The sequence below is a fragment of the Crinia signifera genome, chromosome 2, assembly GCF_055691185.1.
Source record: "Crinia signifera chromosome 2, ASM5569118v1, whole genome shotgun sequence".
NCBI classification, from domain to species: Eukaryota; Metazoa; Chordata; class Amphibia; order Anura; family Myobatrachidae; genus Crinia; species Crinia signifera.
The window spans coordinates 89619009-89641439 of record NC_139218.1 but is presented as its reverse complement, the minus strand read 5'-3'; the positions used below and the strand labels follow the sequence as shown (position 1 = coordinate 89641439).

At 47.3% G+C, this 22431-nt stretch overlaps 2 long non-coding RNA genes across 3 annotated transcripts in view; both read right to left on the bottom strand.

The window, feature by feature from the left end:
• LOC146059909 (uncharacterized) overlaps positions 1–22431 on the bottom strand; it is a 130085-nt gene that overhangs the window by 30928 nt on the left and 76726 nt on the right. The window lies entirely within an intron of this gene.
• Positions 7941–17176, bottom strand: LOC146058782 (uncharacterized). The gene is made up of 3 exons (XR_014469952.1): positions 16948–17176; positions 9404–9530; positions 7941–8039 (listed from the first exon to the last, which is right to left on the bottom strand). It is a non-coding gene; the product is annotated as an uncharacterized LOC146058782 (long non-coding RNA).

The window sequence follows — 22431 nt, the reverse complement described above, 5'->3', positions numbered from 1 at the left end:
GATCCGAGTAAACCTTTTGTGCAGCACTTGCAATCTCCAGATCCGATATGCTCAGATCACAATCAGAGGTTACGTAAATGCTAATGGATGCATGCGATGTATCGTGCACAGTCCAGCACCCGGGCAGTTGTCAAGGTATCGCATGCAATATCTCAGCTTAGTGCATGGGGGGGGGGGGGGCCCTTTAGAATAAACAAACAGAGTCAAGGATAAAATGTTTAAACAGTCTAGACCAGGTTTGCCTACCCTCCCGGATTGGCGGGGAGGGTCCCGGAAATCGAGTCCCCCTCTCGACCCCCCGGAAAGGTGGGCAGTCCTCCCGAATTCTGCCTCACCTTCACCTTCAGCGTGCATGCACTGGCCCCACACTTGTGCAAAAGATGTGGAAATCTTTATGGGCATTATCAGACCCCCTTTTTCTACCGTCCCCGTAGTTGCTGAGCCCCCAGTAATTTTAAAGGAGATGCAATTTAGCAGAGATGACATTACAGAAGGAAGATGCAATGAGCTGGGGGAATAAGAAATGTTATGGGTTGTATATACTGTAGAAGAAGCAGAAGTATGCTAGCAGGTGGAATACTATGGGAGGCCGGAAGGAGAGAGGGGGATGCAGGGATGGTGTGGGAATAATACAGTGTGAACGTGGGCAGAAGGTGGAAGGAGTTACGGTGCAAACACAATGGGCGTTTCTGCCCAGCATGTATACATAGCAACGATAGTAAAATGATGGCCCAAGCGGAGGTGGACGGCTCTCCATAGCAGGATGCAATGGAAAGCCATCCACTCGGCTGGTAATAGCAGCAGATGAATGGCGGCGACCAACAATGATACGGCAGTGTGCATCAGCGTTCATCGCCAGCCAGGGCAAAAACACTGGGCGGATTTGAGCTGAAATCTGCTCAAAACACCACAAGTGAGCTGCTTTCAACTCAAAATTGCCCAGTGTGTATGGGCCTTAAGGGAATGCTACAATGACAAGGCTAAAAGAGCAGCAGGGAGAAGAAGAATGGGAAAAGATCAGAGAAAGTGGGGTTACAGACAATTCTGAAGGGGAGTCCAGTAATGTCTGTTGGCAGGTATATACTGTATGTGTCTTCCTATAAGCACGGCTTAGTTTATCTGCAGCTCTTGACCTTATCTTGTGGTACCACATAAATAAGGTAGTGGTTCAGGTTGATAGATCTACAGTGTCTAGACAGTGAATAGGTCTATTTAATAGGTCAACAGGGTCAAAATGCCGACAGTGTCAAAATGTCAACATAAAAAATGTAGACACATGATCATGTTGAATTTTTGACCCTGTCGACCTTTTGGGGTTGTCATATTAACTGTCTATCTAGACACTGTCTATCTAATAATCCACACCCACAAAGGAGGATGATGGTGTTTGGAGACACAGAAGTATGAAGGGGGTTTAGATTCACATGCTCATGTTGTTTTATAGGGAAATGCTTATTTTCTATACATAAACGGATGTATTTACAGAGCAACGTGATTTATATGATCTGCAAAAGTTTACACATCAAGCAAACACAAGTATTTAATAGCTTCAAATCATAGTCAAATAAAATGCAGAAAGGGGAAAATAAATCAGTACAATGGCAGGATTCCCAAGTGTCCAGATTCTAGAGAGACGTCTTGATTTTTGGCCTGTTGCTGCGGTCTTAGCTAGATGGAGAGCGGGGAACTATTTCACCTTCCAGTTTGTAGTGTGCACTTCATATAAGGGAGGACGAAAGGGAGATCTACTGTAGGTGATAGGAAGGAAAGCAGCGTTTGTTTATGGTCAGTTACACCCTCCTTTGCAGGGATCAAAGATAAATCTGCCAAGTGCAGCGAAACGCGTCAGACGCTGCTGCTACCTGCTTTCCACCCTCATACATTGGATTGTAGTCCGGACAAGCCCTTCAGGATTCACATCTTGATCTCCATCTGATGCCGCTGCGGCATTTGGAATCTGCAGACTACCGGCCCCCAGGCACTTCCCAATTGGGGAATCAAGGACATTCCACCTTACTACCTCAAACATCCATCCAATGGGACCGTTAATTTTTGCCAACATTTGGGCTGAAAACTTGGACTCTGTACCCCACAGCCTATACCATCAGGGGCGGTAACCAGGGCTATTTTTGTGCAGGCTCTAGCAGGAACTGTGGCCCTTATTCTAGTTCACTCTTTCTGACAAAATATTTCTTAGATGGACAAAACCATGTGCACTGCAGGTGAGGCAGGTGTAAAACCCCACCCAAATCTAATTATCTATGCACAAGTAACACCTGCCTCACCTGCAGTGCCCATGGTTTTGTCCATCTAAGAAATATTTTGTCAGAAAGAGTGAACTAGAATAAGGGCCACAGTTCCTGCTGGAGCCTGCACAAAAATAGCCCTGGCGGTAACTATTACCCATCTAACTAATACCATTTGGGCATTAATAGGAACGGACACTCCAGTATTGCTGCTAAAATTGTGGAAGTAGGCACTGTTATTATACTTTTTGGTACTTGTGTATTATCACGGCGCCCATCGCATCACATACCAAAAGGCATGCGATGCGATATTGCGCGATATTGTACAATGTCATACAATTTTAAAATTGTATGACATCGTATATGGCATACAATGCCATACAATGCGATGCGATTAAAAATTGTATAAGCACCCTAATGGGTGCTTACAATGTTAAATGCACCCCCACGCCACCCCCCACTATAAACGTGAGCCCGCGAGGGGCGGCGGTAAGCGTCCTCCGACCTTTTCATACCCCCACTATCCACAGCGGAGTGGAGTTGATTTTATAAAGTGTGGCGAGCGCAGCGAGCCACCGAGCCCGAAGCGTGGCGAGCGGACGCGGATACATGTGAAGGTATCCGCGTCCCCTCGCCAAGCTTCGGGCTCGGTGGATCGCCACACTTTATTAAAATCAACTCCACGCCGACGTGGATAGTGGGGGTATGAAAAGGTCAGAGGATGCGTACCGCCACCCCTTGCGGGCTCACCACGCTTCGGGTTCATATTTATAGTGGGAGTGGCGTGGGGGTGCATTTAACATTGTAGGCACCTATTTTATGTGCTTAAAAGCACCCTTTAGGGTGCTTATACAATCTTTCATCACATAGAGGGGAAAAATCGCATTGCATCGCATGCCATCGGGTGCATGGCATGCGATGCGATTAAAACATTGCGCGACCAACATCGGGGGCGCCGTGATAATACACAAGTACCTACTTTTTTTATTTTTTTATTTCTTTATTATGGCCATATACTCAGTTGTATATTTTTATTTTGGTTATTAAAAATGTTCTTGTAAAGATCATCCAATTGCAAATTTCATTTTTTCTACTAGCGCTGCACTTTTGTTTTTTCTTTGTTATACCTATACAGGTCTAACTAACCTGTTCTAAGCAGCTGCTCAGAAACCACTCATACCAAGCGCCCCCAGTTCAACCCCACCGAGGTTGGTTCGGTTTCTTTTTTTTTTTTTGCAGAGATCACACCCACTCAGGTGTCATGGAATCACTAGAGCAGGGGTGTCAAACACAAGGTCTTCGGGCCAAATCCGGCCCGCCAGACCTCTTCATGTGGCCCGCGCAGCCGCCGCCAGCCTTCACCTTTTATTCTCAATTTTTTTTTTTTAAACAAGAAAGCCACCTCTTTAGCGCATGCGCGGCAGCCTACAAGCCAGAGAAAGTCTGCCCTCTAGCGCAGTGCCGCCGGTCGTCAACCCCTCCTTCGCTCCCACCTGCTGTATAGGAGCCAGAGAGAGGAAAGAGCAGGTCCGTCGTGGTGAATGGTGCTGCTGCTGTGCGCTCCAGGTCACTTACTGCTGATTGTGCACTGCACAATGACCGGGAGCACGCTGCCCCCCACTCCTGGATAGATAGTGCGAGGAGCGCTACTCACAGGAGGGAGGGGGAAATGCGCCTGTGTGAGAGCGCAGCTGTGTCCTTGGTGGTGGAGCAGCTCAGACTGGAGTGGACGCATCAGAGCGGGTAAGTGTCAAACTCTCTGCCTATGTGTGTGTGTGTGCACTGGCACATTGCAGCCCATCATTAATTGCTGTGTCCCATGATAATAAGCAGGACATATGCCCTAAGACTGAGTGCTGCCACCCTGTGTAGGCAGCGTGTGCCCTAATGCACTGCAGTTCACAGCAATAGCAGGAGGGAAATGCTACTGCTGAGTATACAATAATTGAATGACAATAATTTATGATAATAATGAGTGGACACATAGTCCTACAGATACAACCGGCCCCCGATGAATTTGAGTTTGACACCCCTGCACTAGAGAGATAAATCCAGACCCCTCGGACCCAATCACATAGTATGGACTACTAAAGCCATGTACACACGGTGTGATTTGCCCAGGAGTTTTTGATTCGAAAGTCAAAATCACCTAGAAGGTTAGCCAAAATCACAGTGTGTGTGTGCACTGCGATAGACTATGCAAGGCAAGGCAATTTTAAGCCACACGTCTGTGTGTATTTGGCTTAAATCACTCATAGTCAAAATCATTTAGTGCTCTAATAGTGGGTACACACGGTTAGATGACAAAGTCGATTCGATATGGCTTTCGATTCAATTTCTTATATATAGTCTTTCCTGGCAAGTCTATTTTCCTTTTCAATTTCCATCCAAGCGCATCTCCCAATGAATGAGGAAAAACCAATGGATGCCCATTCAATTTTGCTTCTCCAGTATAAGTGGAAACCTAAACGCATGTATTCACCATAAGCCAAAATCTGCTTAGTCAAAATTGTCAGCAGCCTGCCCGAAACCGTTATGAAAGTCCAGGAATCACTGGACTGGAAGGGCGTCTAATGCTGGGTACACACCTACAGATTTATCTGTCTGGTGGGAATATAAATCTGGTAATGTATGGGAGCAAATGACTATCAATCATCTGCTCCCAAACACTGGACAATGGCCAAAAAACTTTGTTCCTATAAATTTGTTAAATGAAATGTATTTATCCAATTTGTCTGTTTTCCAGTTCTGGGAGCAAATGTCAATTCTCATACTGTATGCTCCCATACATTTCCTTATTTTTGCTCATGCCAGATAGATTGAATAGATAAATCTGTAGGTGTGTACCCAGCTTAAGTCAAACCATTCGTCTTGCACCACTTGGCACAGAATGGATGGGTAATTAAGACACACCTGTACCCATCTGCACACTGTCCATCCTTTGTGCTCTCTCTAACTGTACATATTACATAGAATGTACATACTCTAGACCAGGGCTGGGCAACACCGGCCCTCCAGATGTTAATGAACTACACATTCCAGGATGCTTTGCATTAGTTTTGCTATGTGGCCATGCTGGAACTGATGCAAGGCATGCTGGGATGTGTAGTTCATCAACATCTGGAGGGCTGGCGTTGCCCAGTCCTGCTCTAGACTGTATACACCTGTTGTGAGTACTTAAGCCCCATACACTACACACTAGACTAGACAGTAAAAGCTATCGCTCAGAAGAGCTCCATATGCCCCCAAAGTGCCACACATATGCCCCCAAAGTGCCAGATATGCCCCCACAGTGCCAGATATGCCGCCACAGTGCCACAGATATGACCCGACAGTGCCACAGATCATACTTGCCTACTTTTGAAAACTAGTTTCAGGGAGATTATACTTGGTAATAGAATTTTACAAAGTGCCCCACTGAGGGGGCGTATCAAGCTCCGCCCTAAAGGTTGTGTCTAGTTCCATATATGGAAAGATTGTGAAAATATAGGCCCTTATTCTAGTTCACTCGCAAAGGCAAATTCCTTCTCAAATGGACAAAACCATGTGCACTGCAGGGGGGGCTGATGTAACATGTGCAGAGAGAATTAGATTTGGGTGAGGGGTGTACTTCAAACTGATATCTATATTGCAGTGTAAAAATAAAGCAGTCAGTATTTACCCTGCACAGAAACAATAAAACACCCAAATCTAACTCTTTATGCACATGTTACATCAGCCTCATCTGCAGTGCACATGGTTTTGTCCATTAGAGAGTGATTGTGCCTTTCCGAGTTAATCAGAATAATCCCCATATTGTGAATGTGGTACCTAGAAGCGTGGGTGTGTAATTTAAAATGAGTTATATCCAAATGTAGATGAGACCCAAAGCAGTTAGTAAGAGCTACTATACTTGCTAAAGTGCTGGGAAATGGTGCTGATGATTCAATGTAAATGTGTCTCTCTTTCTTTTTTTCCCCCCAAAATGTAACAGTGTAATGTGGGCTAGGTGAAATGAGGGAGATTGCTAGACTAATGAGGGAGAGAGGGAGATTGCTGCTATTTCAGGGAGTCTCCTGCAGAATGCAGGAGGGTAGGCCACTATGGCTTAGCTTAGTCATCCAGCTACCTCGGTATACCCTTTTGGCCCAACTACAGTAAATGAAAACAATTTTGTAAGCTGTGAAGTGATCAAAATTGACTAGAAATGAGTGGAAACTAATGTTATTGAGGTTAATAATACTTTAGGTGCAAAAACAGGCCCAAATTCTGTTATTTTAGCATTTTTTCATAAAAATCCAGATCCAAAACCAAAACCCACAAGGGTGGTTTTGCCAAAACCAATCCAGATCCAAAACACGAAGGGAGATCCAGATCCAAAACCAAAACCCGAAAAAGTGGCCGCCGCACATCTCTACTTTTCAGCACCAAGGGATAATATTGCTCATTTATCATTTAATATTTGTGACTAATTCCCCGAATATATGTTTTTCGGGGTTAACCGCAAAGTTTAAATACCTCGCAGCTGCATCCCCCCTAGGTTTCTATGTGGGATTTAATGCTGCCTGATGTACTAATATCAGGCAGCAATTGCATTGGGGTGCCGGACAGGGTCCAGACAGTCGGGATCCCGACAGGCATTCACCCGACGTCGGGATCCTGACTGTCAAAACACCGACAGCTGGGTTCCCGACGGCCTTCAGCTATGTTCCCTCGTGGGGGTCCACGACCCGCAGGGTGGCGAGTGCAGCGAGCCCGCAAGGGGCTTTGTTGCGCTCGCCATACTGTCTGGGTCCTGCCAGTCGGGATCCTGACGTCGGGATAATGACTGTCGGGATTCCGACTGTCGGACCTCTATACCACACCCATTGCATTGAATCCCACAGCTACTGCCATTTGCAGACTCCCCGGCACCCAGCTGAGCAGTTTGCAGCGGCGCCACCTTTTGGAGCCGATGTCCCTGCCTCTGCTGGTAACTGTATACCACTGATAGGATCGCATATTGCAATGTGCTCCTGGGCGGTAAGATCCCACCCAGACCATATTGTATATGTGATCCTTAGTAAATTGGCCCCCAAGTGTTGAAGCATCAGTAGCCTCTGGGGCTCAGTGTAGCTGAACAGATCCTCATAGCCCACAGTACTGCACCAACCTACAGTACCGTACACGTGTTATTACACATTACATTCCCACAGTTATTTAACACATGAGTATGGGTCAGACCAATACAGTAGTACAATAGGAAACATTCACATTAGTGGGAAATAACACATCAGACACTGATTGACTTGTGTTACTTTTTATTGTTGAAACAACAGATTTATATAGAGGCTGCTCAGCGACCAAATTACTCCCCAGAAAGTGTAAGCAAAATGATGCTTCAAACTTGCTGGATATGGAGAGAGGGAGTTGTGAAGACAGAGATTGGGGGTAGGGGGATTACCCGTCAACAGGACAGGGTAGGGGTATTACCTGTCAACGGGACAGGGTAGGGGTATTACCTGTCAACGGGACAGGGTAGGGGTATTACCTGTCAACGGGACAGGGTAGGGGTATTACCTGTCAACGGGACAGGCTTTTAAGATAAACATGGCATAAACTTTAATGATTTAAGTTTAATGCACTAAACATAAACTTTTCAACAAATCAAAGGTGCAAGTTCCCAAGTTATGGGACATGCGTTATAAGATGTTAATGACTCCGTGAGTCCGATGTCCATGTTTGGTCGGGTTTTAAACATCGACCCTGGGCAGCCCATCCTCCTCGTCATCCCAGAGGAAGCCAACATCCACACGTGTCTTGTAGATTCTCTTCCTATAAATAAAGACTTTGATCAGTGACTGTTATTGTAACAACACAAATGTTTGCCATGTACAAGTCATCTCATTATTCCCTGCCCTGCTGCTACCAGAGCCTGCACCATGTTCACCATGTTAGTGGCCCTTACTGAGTACATTTATCGGTGTGATTCCCAGGGCCAGATTAAGGTCTGTGGGGGCCCTGGACAAAAAGGTCTGTGCCCCCCCCCCCCCTCTGCCAGACGGAGTCATCAATTATCCCTCCGCCAGATGGAGGCATCCCCCCCCCTCCGCCGGATAGAGGCATAATCTCCCCCCTCCGCCGGATGGAGGTCTCATTTCCCCCCCTCCTTCCCCGTACCTGGGCAGCGTGAGGGTGGGTGACAGGCAGTCAGGCAGCGAGATCTGGCAGCGCAGGGCGGGTAGCGCTGGCGGGCAGGGGGTCCCTGCGGCGTATGTGAAGTGAGCGGCAGAGTCCCTGCAGCAGATGGGAACTAGTAACTAGTTCCCATCTACTGCAGGGACCCCGCCGCTCACTTCACATACGCCGCAGGGACCCCCTGCCTGCCAGCGCTACCCACCCTGCGCTGCCAGATCTCGCTGCCTGCCACCCTTGACCTGCCACTGCAGCAGTGGGGTGGCGGGTATGGGGGCCTCCAGATGTGTGGGGGCCCCAGGGCGACCGCCCCTATCGTCCCGTGGCTAATCCGCCACTGGTGATTCCTCTTTGGACCAATAAGAGCACTGATACCATGGGTGTGACATGACAAGGATGGCCCCATACAGGAAGCACAGTGCACAGTGATGTGAGATTCCTCTAATGGGGCTACTCACCCAGCGATTTTCTAAGCAATCTGACTAGATCGCTTAGAAATGAAGCACACATCGCTGTGTGTGTAGGGTCCATAGCGATAGTTATATGTGGCCCCGTGCGTCGCTATTGCCAGGAGATGTAGATACATGCAGTATTAATCTAGTCATCACCTGTGTTATCCCTATATAGAACATGGGCAGTGACAGATCACTCAGCACACAGCGCTGGTGCTGCGATGTGTGCTTCCGGATCTGGCTGAGCGATCTGTGCTGAGTGATCTGAGCGATCTAGCATCATTCAGATCACTGACATGACTTCATTTCTAATGTAGCGTTTCTCTTATTATATTGTTACACTTGTTAGTATAATGATATATACATGTGTGTAATACAAGTAGGATACCAGCCCATCAATGCTCTGTGTGGTAGAACCTGTGCAGCAGCCCCAGCTGCAGGCAGATATGGAGATACCGTTTCTAAATCACAGCCTGTGTGTAAGACAAGAGACCTAAAATCTACCCCAGCGACCAGAGCAGGGAGGACCTGCTTATTGTGCCGGCAACCTACCTGGGGGAGGAGTCACTGCTCGCAAAAGAGCCGGTGCTGCAGTTATCTGCGGATGTTTCTGCCAGATCAATAAGCTCCGAACATCCACTGCTGCTGCTATCAATGGAATCAACAGATGATGTATCATCTGAAAATGAGAGACAGATTCCGATTGGTTTCTATGTGCAACATCACCTCTTTTCATTGTAGTAAATGTACCCTGTACTCAGTGGCGTAACTATAGTCCCGCAGCCCCCGCGGTGGCGGGGAGGCGCTAAGAAGGTGTGGGCGCCGGGGGGTCTGCGGGGCTATAGTTTACCTGCTGTTGTCCGCCCGCAGGTGCTTTTGGGTGCGGGGAGCCGGGTGGCTGGCTGCTCCTGTGCCGGGTTTTCCGGCTAGCTGTCAGTGTGGCCAAGACGCTCCCCCTGCTGCTCCTGCTGCCGGCCGCCGGGTAGGTGAGACGCGGCTTCTACTTGCAAACACGCTCCCCACATTGGCTGCCCGGCTGCCAGCGACGCGCACCCCGCCCGCTGGTACCTCCTGCCGCTGGCGCTTGTGTCGGGACCCGGTACCGGCTGCTAACAGGAAGTGTCACTTTTTATTAGCAGCCGGAGTCTGGAGAGCCGCGGGGACCCGTCAGAAGCGCCAGCGCTAGAAGGTTTGAAGGAGGGGGTGAGGGGGGAGGGGGGCGCTGACTACATTTGTGGCGGGGGGGGCGAAAAATTAGTAGTTACGCCACTGCCTGTACTGTCTACGGGCTCTATGTAATAGGTTGCGAGTTCTGTGCGGAGGCGCAATCTCCTCTGTAGATCAGTGTTCATTTCGTCAATGAAAATTTAGACTAAAACTATTCATCAACAAAGGTTTTTTCTGTGAATAAAATTTAACAATAACGAAAATAGGATTTTTTTAATAACGAAAATGTTGACTTAATATTCTTTCTGGTTGTCATGACTAAAAACTGACTAGACAAAGATCCTGTATCATTTTTGTCAGGACACCATATTTTTGAGTGATTTATTGGATTCTCTTATTCATAATACTATATTTTATACAGTTTTATCCATCCTCTCTGGCCCTAGATTTACTTACTTGCGCTGCAGCTGCGCAACAACGCTTTGTCATGTAGCTAGCCAATTACTTACCTTTAGCTGAATAGCTATATATTATAATATGCATCCTTACAGCTTTATTTTATTTTGCAGTAGACTAGTTCTGTACTACTTACTTGTATCAGGAAGGTTTTGTTTTTCTTTAATTATTTAAAAACAAATTTTTAATTAAAAAAACAAAAGAAAACGATGGTTTTCTTGAATTGATATTTGCAGAAAATAAATGACCTGCTGTGAAGAATGTAGCATTTGAGTTGCACTTGTTTGATACCTAGATTACTAAACACATGGGGGGAAATATACTTAGAATACGAATACGACTGAGATGTATTCGTATATACTGCATAGTTGCCGACTTTTAGACTGCCCTCTCCGGGAGAGGGCAGCCAGCTCTGTGAAGCAGGGGGTGTGTCCATCTATGGAAGGGGAAAGGCGGCGGTTCGGGGGAGGAGCCATATGGTATTTCAGGCATTGCACGTCGGGGGCGGGGCTAAAATGCAGCGTTCGCGTCATTTAACCCGTGGACCCCCCCCCCCCCCGCCGAGTTGCGGTTTGCGGAAGGTGGACAGCAATGCGGGAGGGTTGCCCCCCTTTCCTGGAGGGGGACCTGATTTCCAGGACCCTCCCGGCCATTCCCTGGAGGGTAGGCAACCCTGATATATGGCCACTAAATACAAATACGAGTTGGCAGCCTGCAAAGATCAGTCAGATCCGTGCAGGCCGCAGTGTAAAATAAATAAAAAATTCAATAAATAATAAATAAAATGGCGTGGGTCCCCCCATGGCTATAACCAGCCCCAGGCTCAAAGAGTTTGTCCTGGTTTTAAAAAATCAGGGAAATAAACAAATAGGGTTTCCCCATATTTCCTGGTTTCCAAAATACGGGGGAAAAAACTATTAGGGCTCCCCCATATTTTAAGAACCAGCACCAGGCCCAACCAGCCAGCAGGGAAATGCCACAGCTGGGGGACACCTATTATATAAGGTCCGGCAGCCAAAGCATTTACCCCCTGACCGGTCAGCCTGGGCAGGGGTCCGGGGAAGTGGGGACCACATCCTCCTTATTCCATGTAGGCATCCTAGGGACTTGGCAAAAAACTAACTGACTACCAACGGCCTAGCGACTCCTGAACCTATTTGGGAGGAGGAGCCTTCGGATGTAAACATACATCCCACATGTCATCCTGACAGTCCGGTCTGGTGTTCGGAAGCCGTTTTGTTATTTTTGCCAGGTCCCTGGGATGCCTACATGGAACATAGAGGACGTAATCTATACCGGAGGACCCTAATAAGTATGGTTTACTTCCACAGGTATCCATATTGGATTTCGTAAGGACCATGGGATGGACGGATAAATGGAGACCTACCTACGGTAGGTAAGTTTATGTATGGGTGGGCTCTGGGTGTAATAAAGTTTTACTTTTATTGCGTGTCAATTTGGTTATTTTACTATTTGTATTGCTGTGGAACTACAAGTTCCAGCGGACTCCTTAATGAATAGACAGATATTATAACCAAGCGCAGGGCACTAATTGTAGTACCAAGCTGCCGCTTATAAGGGATACTCAACCCTTAAAGAGAACAATAGTCAAAGAAAAACAATGTAAGCGGCGCTTCAGAAACTACAAGTCAAGTATCAAAATAAAAATTTATTTTTACGTATAAAAAACAATAAATACAAAATACAGTACCACCGGCCGGCAGAAAATATAATTACCCCAACATTTATATAAACGAAATATATATTATTAAAAGGACATAATTACTACGTGGTTAATTAGCTTTTCCACAATTGGAACATTCCAACTCATCAACCCAGCTGGGTTATTTTGCTTTTCATCTGATGAAGCCGCTGACGTATTGAAGGCGGGGAAACGCGTCATCTACTTGCCGTCACTTCCGCAAACTGTCACCACTCGAGCCGGGGAAACCAACGCCGGAGCTGAGCGTCCTAGAAAAGGCTGCATTAACACGGGAAGACCAGCAGCCGGGGACCCGCTCCAGGTGAGCTGTATTCCACCCCTACCACTCGGAACGTGAGACATTAGCACCAGAGCTGGGAGTCCCATAGAGGGCTGCGAGAATCGGAAACACCAGCAGCCGGGGGACCCGCTCTGGGTGAACTGCATCCCCAGCGAAGTAGAATTTCAACCTTCCTGCCTGGGTTCAACTAAAGCATAAGTATAGCAGCTATTTCTCACTAACTCTGCTGGTTGAATAAGCACTAACAACGCTGTCTTTGCTGGGTCTAAAAGGACTCATTATATTGCCTAAGAATGAATGACTAATTGGCTTGTCAAACTCGCTTGATGCTGGATAAGAGTGTTACTAATCCTCCCTGAATTAAACAGGACATTGCTGTGTTGTTTACAAAAAACTTCATCTAAGGCTATAAAAAAAGAGCCCTTTATAAAAAGCAAAATAACCCAGCTGGGTTGATGAGTGGGACTCCTTAATGCCCCGCATGAGGGGACTTATGGTTCTCCAAGTCCCTGCAAGCAGGGGACGCTTGCTGGGTCTCATAGTTCCACAGCAATATACAATAGATTATTCTTTATTTTACACTGCAATCAGCCTGGTACCCAAAGCCCAGGGGTACCGGGAACAGCCCCAGGCTTCAGCCTGGGCAGGTAAATTCTGGAGGGGGGGGACCCCGCTTCCCCAGGACCCCTGCCCAGGCTGACTGGTCAGGGGGTAAATGCTTTGGCCGTGGGATCTTATATAATAAGTGTCCCCCTGTTGTGGCATTACCCTGCTGGCTGGTTGGGCCTGGTGCTGTTTCTTAAATACGGGGGACCCCTACTCAATTTGTCCCCCATATTTTGGGAACCAGGACCAGCCCTTGGGCCTGGTGCTGGTTTTAAAAAATACGGGGTATCCCTATTTGTTAGTTTCCCTGATTTTTTAAAACAAGGACAGGCTAGGGTAGCCTAGGGTTGGTTATAGCCGTGGGGAAGGGGGAAGGGGGGGGATGACACCACTCCATTTTTAAAAAATATTTATTTTTCTATTTTTATCCAGCTAATTGTCGGTAATTAGCGACCCGTATATTACATACGGCTGCTTACTAAATTAGTAATCACTAGAGACAGGATTATATGCATTTGCATATTTGCATATGCATTTGCATATTTTGCCCATTCTCACTGGTTATTGCATATTTTACCTAAAATCTAGTGATGGTGCATATTTTAGGCCCTGCCCCCTTTCCACCCGCGAGTCACAGCACTGCTTTGCCCTGCTGCTGCTGACCAGGTAGTGGTAGAGTGTGCAGGCTGGGGCAATATGTGCGCTGTGTGGGGAATCTTGGATGTACAATATGTCTGACACTGCTCTAGGCTGCCAATCCATGTTGCTAATAGTCAGTCGGGGCGGATGCCATTACGAAGCTCCTGAACCTATGCCTGCTCCTGGCTTGGGACTTTACACCAAGAGACAGACTTCTGCAGCAGAGGAGGTGGGCGGAAGGGTTGTGACATCAAGCGTTGCGGAGGAAATGCCGTGTCACAGTGAGTATGCGGCGCAGGGAGGAAGCCTTCCACTGCGCCGCCCTCACACGCTATGCTGACATTTGATCCATCAGCATAGGCGTGCGCAAGGGGGGTGCCGGAGGTGCACAGGCACCTCCTAATCATAGCTGAGGGCTGGGGCTTTCCAACGAGCCCAGCCCCGTGTCTCTAGCCCCCTGGGAACCGGAGATACTGCCAGGCAAAGCTGGAACGTTTTCCCTATAGGATAACATGGGACCCGCTAATTCCGACCCCCACCCAGTTCAACGGCTGCCAGTTCCCCCTTCGGCATCACTGAAGCTCGAGGTTGATTTCAGTCGAACCCAAATCGCTGGGCCTTCAATCTGATACCAGGCGGATCCATATGGATTATTTGATTCCAGGGATATTGAGGTTAAACCGTGTTTTTTTTTTTTTTGTATATGTGTGTGTGTGTGTGTATACTATGTGTGCGGGCGGGCATTTGCCCCTGGGCACTTGGGGTACAAGTGTCCCGTGCCCGCCACAGCCTCCTTCCCTTTTGAGCGGCTGACCAGATGCTGCCTGCCGCTGACAGGTAAAGTAGCTTCAGTGTGCGGCGTGCAGCATCCGGCCAGCGGCTCAAAAGGGAAGGAGGCTGCGGCTCCGGTGGGCATCTTATAAGAAGAGTGCACAGCGCTACCCGGAAGTGCAGATTCACGGGAGCGCTGGTGTGCAATGCGCACCCCCAGCAATGAGCATGAAACTCCCCTTGTCAACGAGCATTTAACCACCCCCTTCCCAGGGAGCATGTGACTCCTGGCAAAGAACATTTTACATCCCCCCCCCCATGGCATAATCTGTAATGGCCATCACAGTCTGAGGCGTATCGTGTAATGGGCATCATGGTGTGAGGCGTAACATGTAATGGGAATTACACGTACAACGTGTAATGGGCATTATGGAATGTGGTATACTATGTAATGGCTGTGTGATGTGTAATATGCATGTAAGTATGTGTTAATTTTTGGCGCGCGCCTTCGACGTGCACAGTCCCTATTGTCCCTGTTTTAATAATATTTTTTTAAGCCCTAACATAATGTGTAATGGGCATTACGGTGTGTGGCATGTGTGATGGGCATTATTGTGCGTGACATTATGTCTAGTGTGTTTCATTATGTGTAATAATAGGAGATGATGAACACGGCCAGTAGATAGTGATGGACACGCCCCCTCCAATGGTGCACCCCCTAATAAAACGGGCTGCGCACGCCTATGCCATCAGCGCTGGAGATGAGGGTCCATGTAGTTGATGCAAGAAGAGCTTTGGACGCTGCAATCTGCTGTAGCAGCCAGGAAGAAAAAAAATCCTGTGTATAGCGCTAGACACCTGCAGGTGCTGTGGGCCTATATTTGAGGTTTATTTGCAATCAATTTTATGCAGATTTTTAAATAAATAAGTTAAACATTACTTTTTTTTTATTGTTTAATGTAGCTTATTTTAACACTTTTCATGCATATTTTAAGTATTTTTCATGTATATTTGCATGCATATTTCAAGCTTTTTATGTTGCATATAATCCTGTCTCTAGTAATCACCATTCTTTTGCATGCTGATTCCTATTCGTATTCTTTTGGGGATGCGGACAAAATCCCGGTGGTAGGAATCCCAGCGGTTGAAATCCCGACCGCGGCAATGCAGGCACTTTTTCCCTTTATGGGTGTCCATGACACCCATAGAGGGAGAATAAAATAGTGTGCCAAGCGTAGCGAGGCACCGGGCCCCTTGCGTGGCGAGCCTGCAAGGGGGGGGGCGGTCCACAGCCCCCCCTTGTCTGCATTTAAGTGGTCGGGATTCCGGCGTTGGTATTTCGACCGTCGGCATTTCGGCGGCCGGGATTTCATACTCATTCTGTTTATGGCGTATGCATTCGTATTCATAAATACGAATGTGCCATGAATACAAATATGATATGTATTTTTGGCATAGTAAATGCCAAAAATACGAATCCGCTTAAAATATTCATATTTACGAATACGAATATTTCAGCGGTATTTGGCTTAGTAAATTTCCCCCATAGTGACAGGTATAAAAAGTATTCAAGGGATTGATAGAGAAATGATCGTCAGCAAAATCCATTACAGCATCAATAACCTGCACAGCCATAACTAAATCAATGACTAAAATTATACAAAAATGTTTGTCAAGATCCACTGACTAAATACTTGACTTAGGCGAAATTAAAGCATTTGACTAAAATGTGACAAATAATTTAGGCAAATATAGGAAATTGACTAAAAAAAAAAGACTAAAGCATGAAATTAACACTGCTGTAGATATAAAGCAACATAATGTATAATACGGCCTACACACATGCCGATATTAAGGCATTTTCTAAGCGATTTTGCTTAGTTTGGCAAAGTCGCTTAGCAAATGCCCTCACATCGGTGTATGTGTGGGGGCTATATCGGCATCCGTGCGCGTCCCCGCGCGTCTTTATCGCTGGCTGAGATTGATGGACAGTGTCCATCAATCTCGGCATCGGCAGTGTTCTCCCACCGGAGAACACTGGCGCTGTCTGCTCGCTTAGCACACAGAGCTGACAGTTTGCTCTGTGTGTGGGCTGTCAGCTCTATGTGCTAGGCGATAGCGGCGCAGCACAGCCCGACCTAGCATAGCTAGGTAGCCCTGCACACATCGCAATGTGTGTAGGGCCCATAAGGCAGAATCAGGCTGGTGAGATACAGTAACAAGCTCCTGTCCCATCACAGAACTCCCAGCCTATTACATATATACTGGTTACCAGACAGTCATAGAACTCACAGCTTAGTACATACTGTACATACTAGTTACCAGCCTGTCACATTGATGGAACATAACAGTAATGTTGGCACCACCGGTGTGTGCGCCCGAACAAAGCAACACTAGAATTAGACTAGTGATCAGATACAAGCATCCCATTCATAGCACCTGGAGGAAGCTTACCCTCAAACAGCAGGTAGGATGCCACTACCTCGTGTATGGCTGCTGCCACCGCTGCTGCCACATGAGCCTCTCGCGCCTGTCTAGGGTCGGGCTTCGCTGGCAGTTCACCAGACACACTGGCACAGGGCAAGGGGGGCTTCACACTGGTGGGGGGGTACACAATGTTGGGGTGCTGCACACTGGTGATGTGCTTGGCCGCTCCCTTCTGCTGCTTAGCAGACTTGCCTGGCTGTAAGGAGCAGAGGAAGAGACGTCATTAGCTGTGACTACATAACTCTCCGCAGTGCCAGCACTTTCTACCATGGAAGCAATAGAACAGATCAGGGCGGTGGAATCAGCTGTAACTTTACCATTGTGGCTTATACTTTATTGTTATAACTATTAGTACCGGGGTCAGCAGTTATAATAAGATTGTAGCAATATATAATGATGGAGATAAGTTCCGCTCAGCTTATTTACTGTATATTCACTAAATTTTATATACTGTCAGTAATATGTAACCATTGTTAGGGTGACACTCGCTGGTGAGACCAAGTGACCATGTCCCTGGGCACCAGGTGGTATGCATTAGTACATACATAATCTATAATATTACATACCTTCAACTTGACCCATTCTAGAATGAAGAAAATGTTCTCTTCTAAGACTTCTCTCTTAATTAGGGATGACCATCGGTGTTTGCCATCGATGGTGATATTGCATGTAGTTATCGATGGTAGCCATCTACAGTATGTAATTGTATTTTCTCCGACCGATGGTCATCCCTTTTATGTGACAGACTGGCTCATGGACCAATCAGTTCCAGGGGCAGGGCATCACAGGTGTAATGTTGCACCATCGATGAAGGCAAACCATCTGATTCTAACCCATCGATGGCAAAAATGTTTTATTGTACATCAGCCATAAACCATCAATGGCTATGAATCATCGATGGTTGTTGTCCATCCCTATTTATATTTTTGGATTGCTATCACCTTTCTTAGTAAGTAACTAGTTCAACCAAGCTGACAGCAATCATAATATCAGAGTGAAGCCCAGGAACAAAGCATTGTGTCCCTCCTGGAATGGGTCATGTTGGGAGAAACCCCCCTCTTGCATCCTGTGTTTTCCTTGGTATGAGGATCTGGCACCAGCAGGGGTGCCAGATCATCCCTTTAATAAGAGCAGATATGAATTAGACAGGTCCCAGGGGTTAGAGTTCATACCAACTGTCATTATATCCGATGAGCAGTCAATATTTTTTAACACATGTTCTGGGGCTAAACGTGACTGCTCATCGAATGTAATGACTGTGGGTATGAACTGACTCCTAAAACCTGTGTAATTCTTATGTGCGCATATCAAAATGTATGATCTGACAACCCTGGTCACCAGGGGGCATGGGCAGTTAGTGGCAGTTAGAGTCAGGCAGGAGGCAGCTACTGGTAGGAGAAGGACCTATGCGACAGCAGCAGAAGTGCTGCCGAACTACAAAGCCCAGCAAGGTGGGGAAATGGATGCTTCAATCCTGATAATGGCCCTTATTCTGATTGACGCGGACTTTACCGCATTCTTACGGATCGCGTCTTTTCGCCGTCTGCGCATGCGTAGAGAACGCAACGCGCATGTGCCACGCCTAGACTCCGTACCAGTTCGGCAAAATCCCGTCCAAAACTGTTGCCCGCAATCAGTCGGGAAATATGGGCGTATTATGGGCGTCATGCGGAATGGCACATGGGCGTAGTTTCAAAGTGGGCAAAACGGGGCGGAAACATGGGCGGACACGGGGGAGTACACTTATGTTGGGGGGCGTACATTCGGAAACCACTCCGAATGCACGCGATCAAAAAGGGCAGAAATGTGCGGTGTCCACAAGTGTACTATTGCTTTGCGTACACCACTCGTTCATGCGGTAGGCGAACGTACGCCTAATGACTACAACCATTAACACCTGAACCCAATAGAATCTACTCCTTTACTCATTACTCACTAATAGGACGCTTGTCAGTGCTTTAATTGAAACCATTGCTGCTTCAAGGAACCCGTACTAAACACCCACATATGCTGTACTTGTCAGACACTTTCAAACTGCTAACAATGGACATGACAGAATATTAATACTAGCAATACACATGTGTATTTGACATGTACTCATGAAACCACACATTTTGGGTAAAGTAAACACATTTATTTATATTCATGTCACACTCAATGGCAGTGTGATGCAATGACCATAAAATAATACATACAAACAATAAACAACATGGCAGGAATGCCGCAAAATAAATAATAATACAAAACAAATATAATTGCACACAGATGGACTCCAGCACCTCCTATGTGCCACTGCACATGCAGCCAGTGGGAAATGAGGAGGCTGCTGGCCCTTCTACAGCAGGGCAAGCTGCACCTGACCATTCAACAGCAGGGCACCCTACACCTGGCCCTTCTGCAGCAGGCCAACCTGCAGCTGGCTCATATGCACCATCAGCAGAATCATTTGGAACACAACCGGGGACTTCACAAGATAGTACCATGGCCATCACTTCAAGTACAGCTGACAGTAATGCCAGGCAAAAGAGGGCAACAGGGGAACCACAAAGGACATATGAAGCAAGGCCTCAGCTGGTTCCCCTCAGCACGTGATTGGACACAAGAAGCTGACACACACAGCACAATGGAAGATTTGGGAACACATAACGGCAGAGATTAATGCAGCCACAAGTTCATTTCCGACCACGTTTGGCCTTGGTAGGCTCCTTGGCCTGTGCAGCAGCTCTTCGGGGACGGCCAGATGCTGGGGCAGGTGGAGCAGATGATGTGGAGGGGTTGGCTGGTCTACCCCTCCTGCCAGCAGGGAGTGTTGCCGCTGGTAATGCACCAGAAACGGATGCCATTAGGACCCTGTTGCTGGTAACCAGCTCCACCATAAGCTCATTATGGTGGAGGAGGAGATCATTTTGGCGGGTGGCTTGCTCGGCCAGCACCTGAGCACTTGCAGCCATGGCCTGCATGCTCGCAGCCATGGACTGCTGGGTGCTGACCAAGCTCGCCAGGATCTCCTCGGTCCTACGCACCCGTTCTGATGCCAAGTCTCCCTGCTGGTTGATGTCCCCAAGCACCTGGGCCAAGGCGGCCAAATCGGCTTGGCCCGATGCCTGCTGCTGCACAGGCCTACCTCTGGGGCCAGGTGGCACGGACTCCTCCACCTCCTGAACAGAGTCGTCACCAAGCGGTGGGGTGTCTGTGGGCAAAGATAAACACAATTAGGAGACATTCTACGATAATTACTTGCACAAGTTTATGGCATGACCAATATTTACCTTCCAGAAAAGACGCAAACACTTCAGCTGGGGCCTCGCTATCCATAGTGCTCACCCCCCGGATCTCCTCAACTGATATGCAGCTCTCGGCCATCACCTCCAGGGGGGTGAGCTCTAGCCCGGATGGCATGGGGCCGGCCCCAGATGTCTGGCTGTGGTCCCACCGCTTGGTCAGCTTCCTCTTCAGGTTGGTTTTGAAGTCCTGCCACCTGCAATGTAAGTTGACATATTAATACATGTCACTCCCAATGTTAGCTGTTGCAGCCATTGCTCTGTGCTACATATTACAACATGTGATTATTGTCCCATATATAATATTACATGCAACTATGATATCAACCGTTACAATACACATTCACAATCACCCTACTCTAACTCACAATGAAATTACATGGCAATAATGTATGTGTATCGTAACAACCTCACGGGCCATTTGCTAAATGCATCTAAGCATCAATTCAATCATTACTTGGCTATTACTGGCCACATGTATCACAAAACAACTTGCCTCTTCTTCACATGGTCCGTCTCACGAACTTGTGGCGCTACTTCATTAATCTCTGCCGTTATCTGTTCCCAAATCTTCCATCTGCGTGTGTGTGTCAGCCTCTCGGATGGACACTCTATCCAATCACGTGCTCGGGGAACCAGGATGGCCAGCTCCTGTGCTTCATATGCCTTATTTTTTTTGGGTGGTTCCGCTGTTGCACTGGCTCGCCCCTTGCCACGTCCCTGGCCACGCCCCCTGGCACCAGTCGCTGCACTTGAAGTGCTGGCCATGGTACTACCTTGTGAAGTCCCCTGTTGTGTTCCAAACAATTCTGCTGATGGTGGATATGAGCCAGCTGCAGGTTGGCCTGCTGCAGAAGGGCCAGGTGTAGGTTGCCCTGCTGTAGAATGGTCAGGTGCAGGTTCCCCTGCTGGAGAAGGGCCAGCAGCCTCCTCATTACCCACTGCCCGCATGTGCAGTGGCACATAGGTGGTGCTGGAGTCCATCTGGTCAAATAGTTGCTGCAGCACTGGGTCCACCTCTGGTTGGGATCCAGACATGTTAGCAACAACATTGTCACCTTCTAATACACCTTTATATACTGTTTGTGTAATCTGTTTGGCGGACATCAGCGGCAGCTGCGTTCCGTGCGTGAGCGTACGTCGCTGGTTTTTCGCGCCGCATACGGTGGCGGAAATTCCATTGTGTAAAACCTGGCGAAAGTTCGACATGAAATACTGGTCACCAATGCTAACATTGCATAGAATCTTCTGATACACCTGTGACTATTGCTCAATACACATGCTATTTGCTAGCATGACATGACATTTCATTCATGACTACTGTGGTATTGTGGCGTTTTAGTGCAAGCTAAAAGTAGCCCATTCCCTTAGAGAATCCAGGCCACAAGTCATGCAATACTCATCTCTACTGTTATAGACCACACATGTGAGAGCCCTATAAATAATGTCTTCCTGCTAGAATCATTTGTCTTCAGATCTGGACTTGTCAGGGTCTAAGGTAAGCTCTTCCATGCTCCTTGTAGATATGATATCCATTAACAATGTAAGTGTATGAATGTATGCACTATTGCCTCACTGACTACAGATTGTTGGGCCAGCAAAGTGGTGTATTATTATTGCAACATGTCACCTGTTCACTATTTCACTCACAGGGCTTAAACCTGTGTGGGTTCATCTATTGCAGGACAACATGTCCCAGCAATAGATGAAATGTGTCATAGTACATGATGTCGGCAAAAAATGCTGACACCTTTATCTGTGTGTTTTGGACGGTGTGTATTGAGTTCATATTATTGTGTCATCATTAGAGAGTCAAATGGATCTGCGGGATTACACGGGGCGGCCATCTATTGTACGTATTGAAGGCTACAAATCAATTTGGAGTCTGATATGGCCATTATGTGCATAGGTGCATCAGTATTTATGTTCATTTCTTTATAGGTTGCAGAAGCTATTATGCGCTACATGGAGAGGAGGCTAAGGGCACTTGCGGCTCTCCCCACTCGTCGCCCAAGGAGGCCAGGACGTGCTAGAATCTATCGCACACGGGTGACTCTGTTTGCTATGCCCGATGATGAGGTACTTACTAGGTACCGGTTACCCCCAAATGTAATTCTGGATCTGCTCAACTTAATTCAGAGCGATTTGGAACCTCTACACGGGATCACGA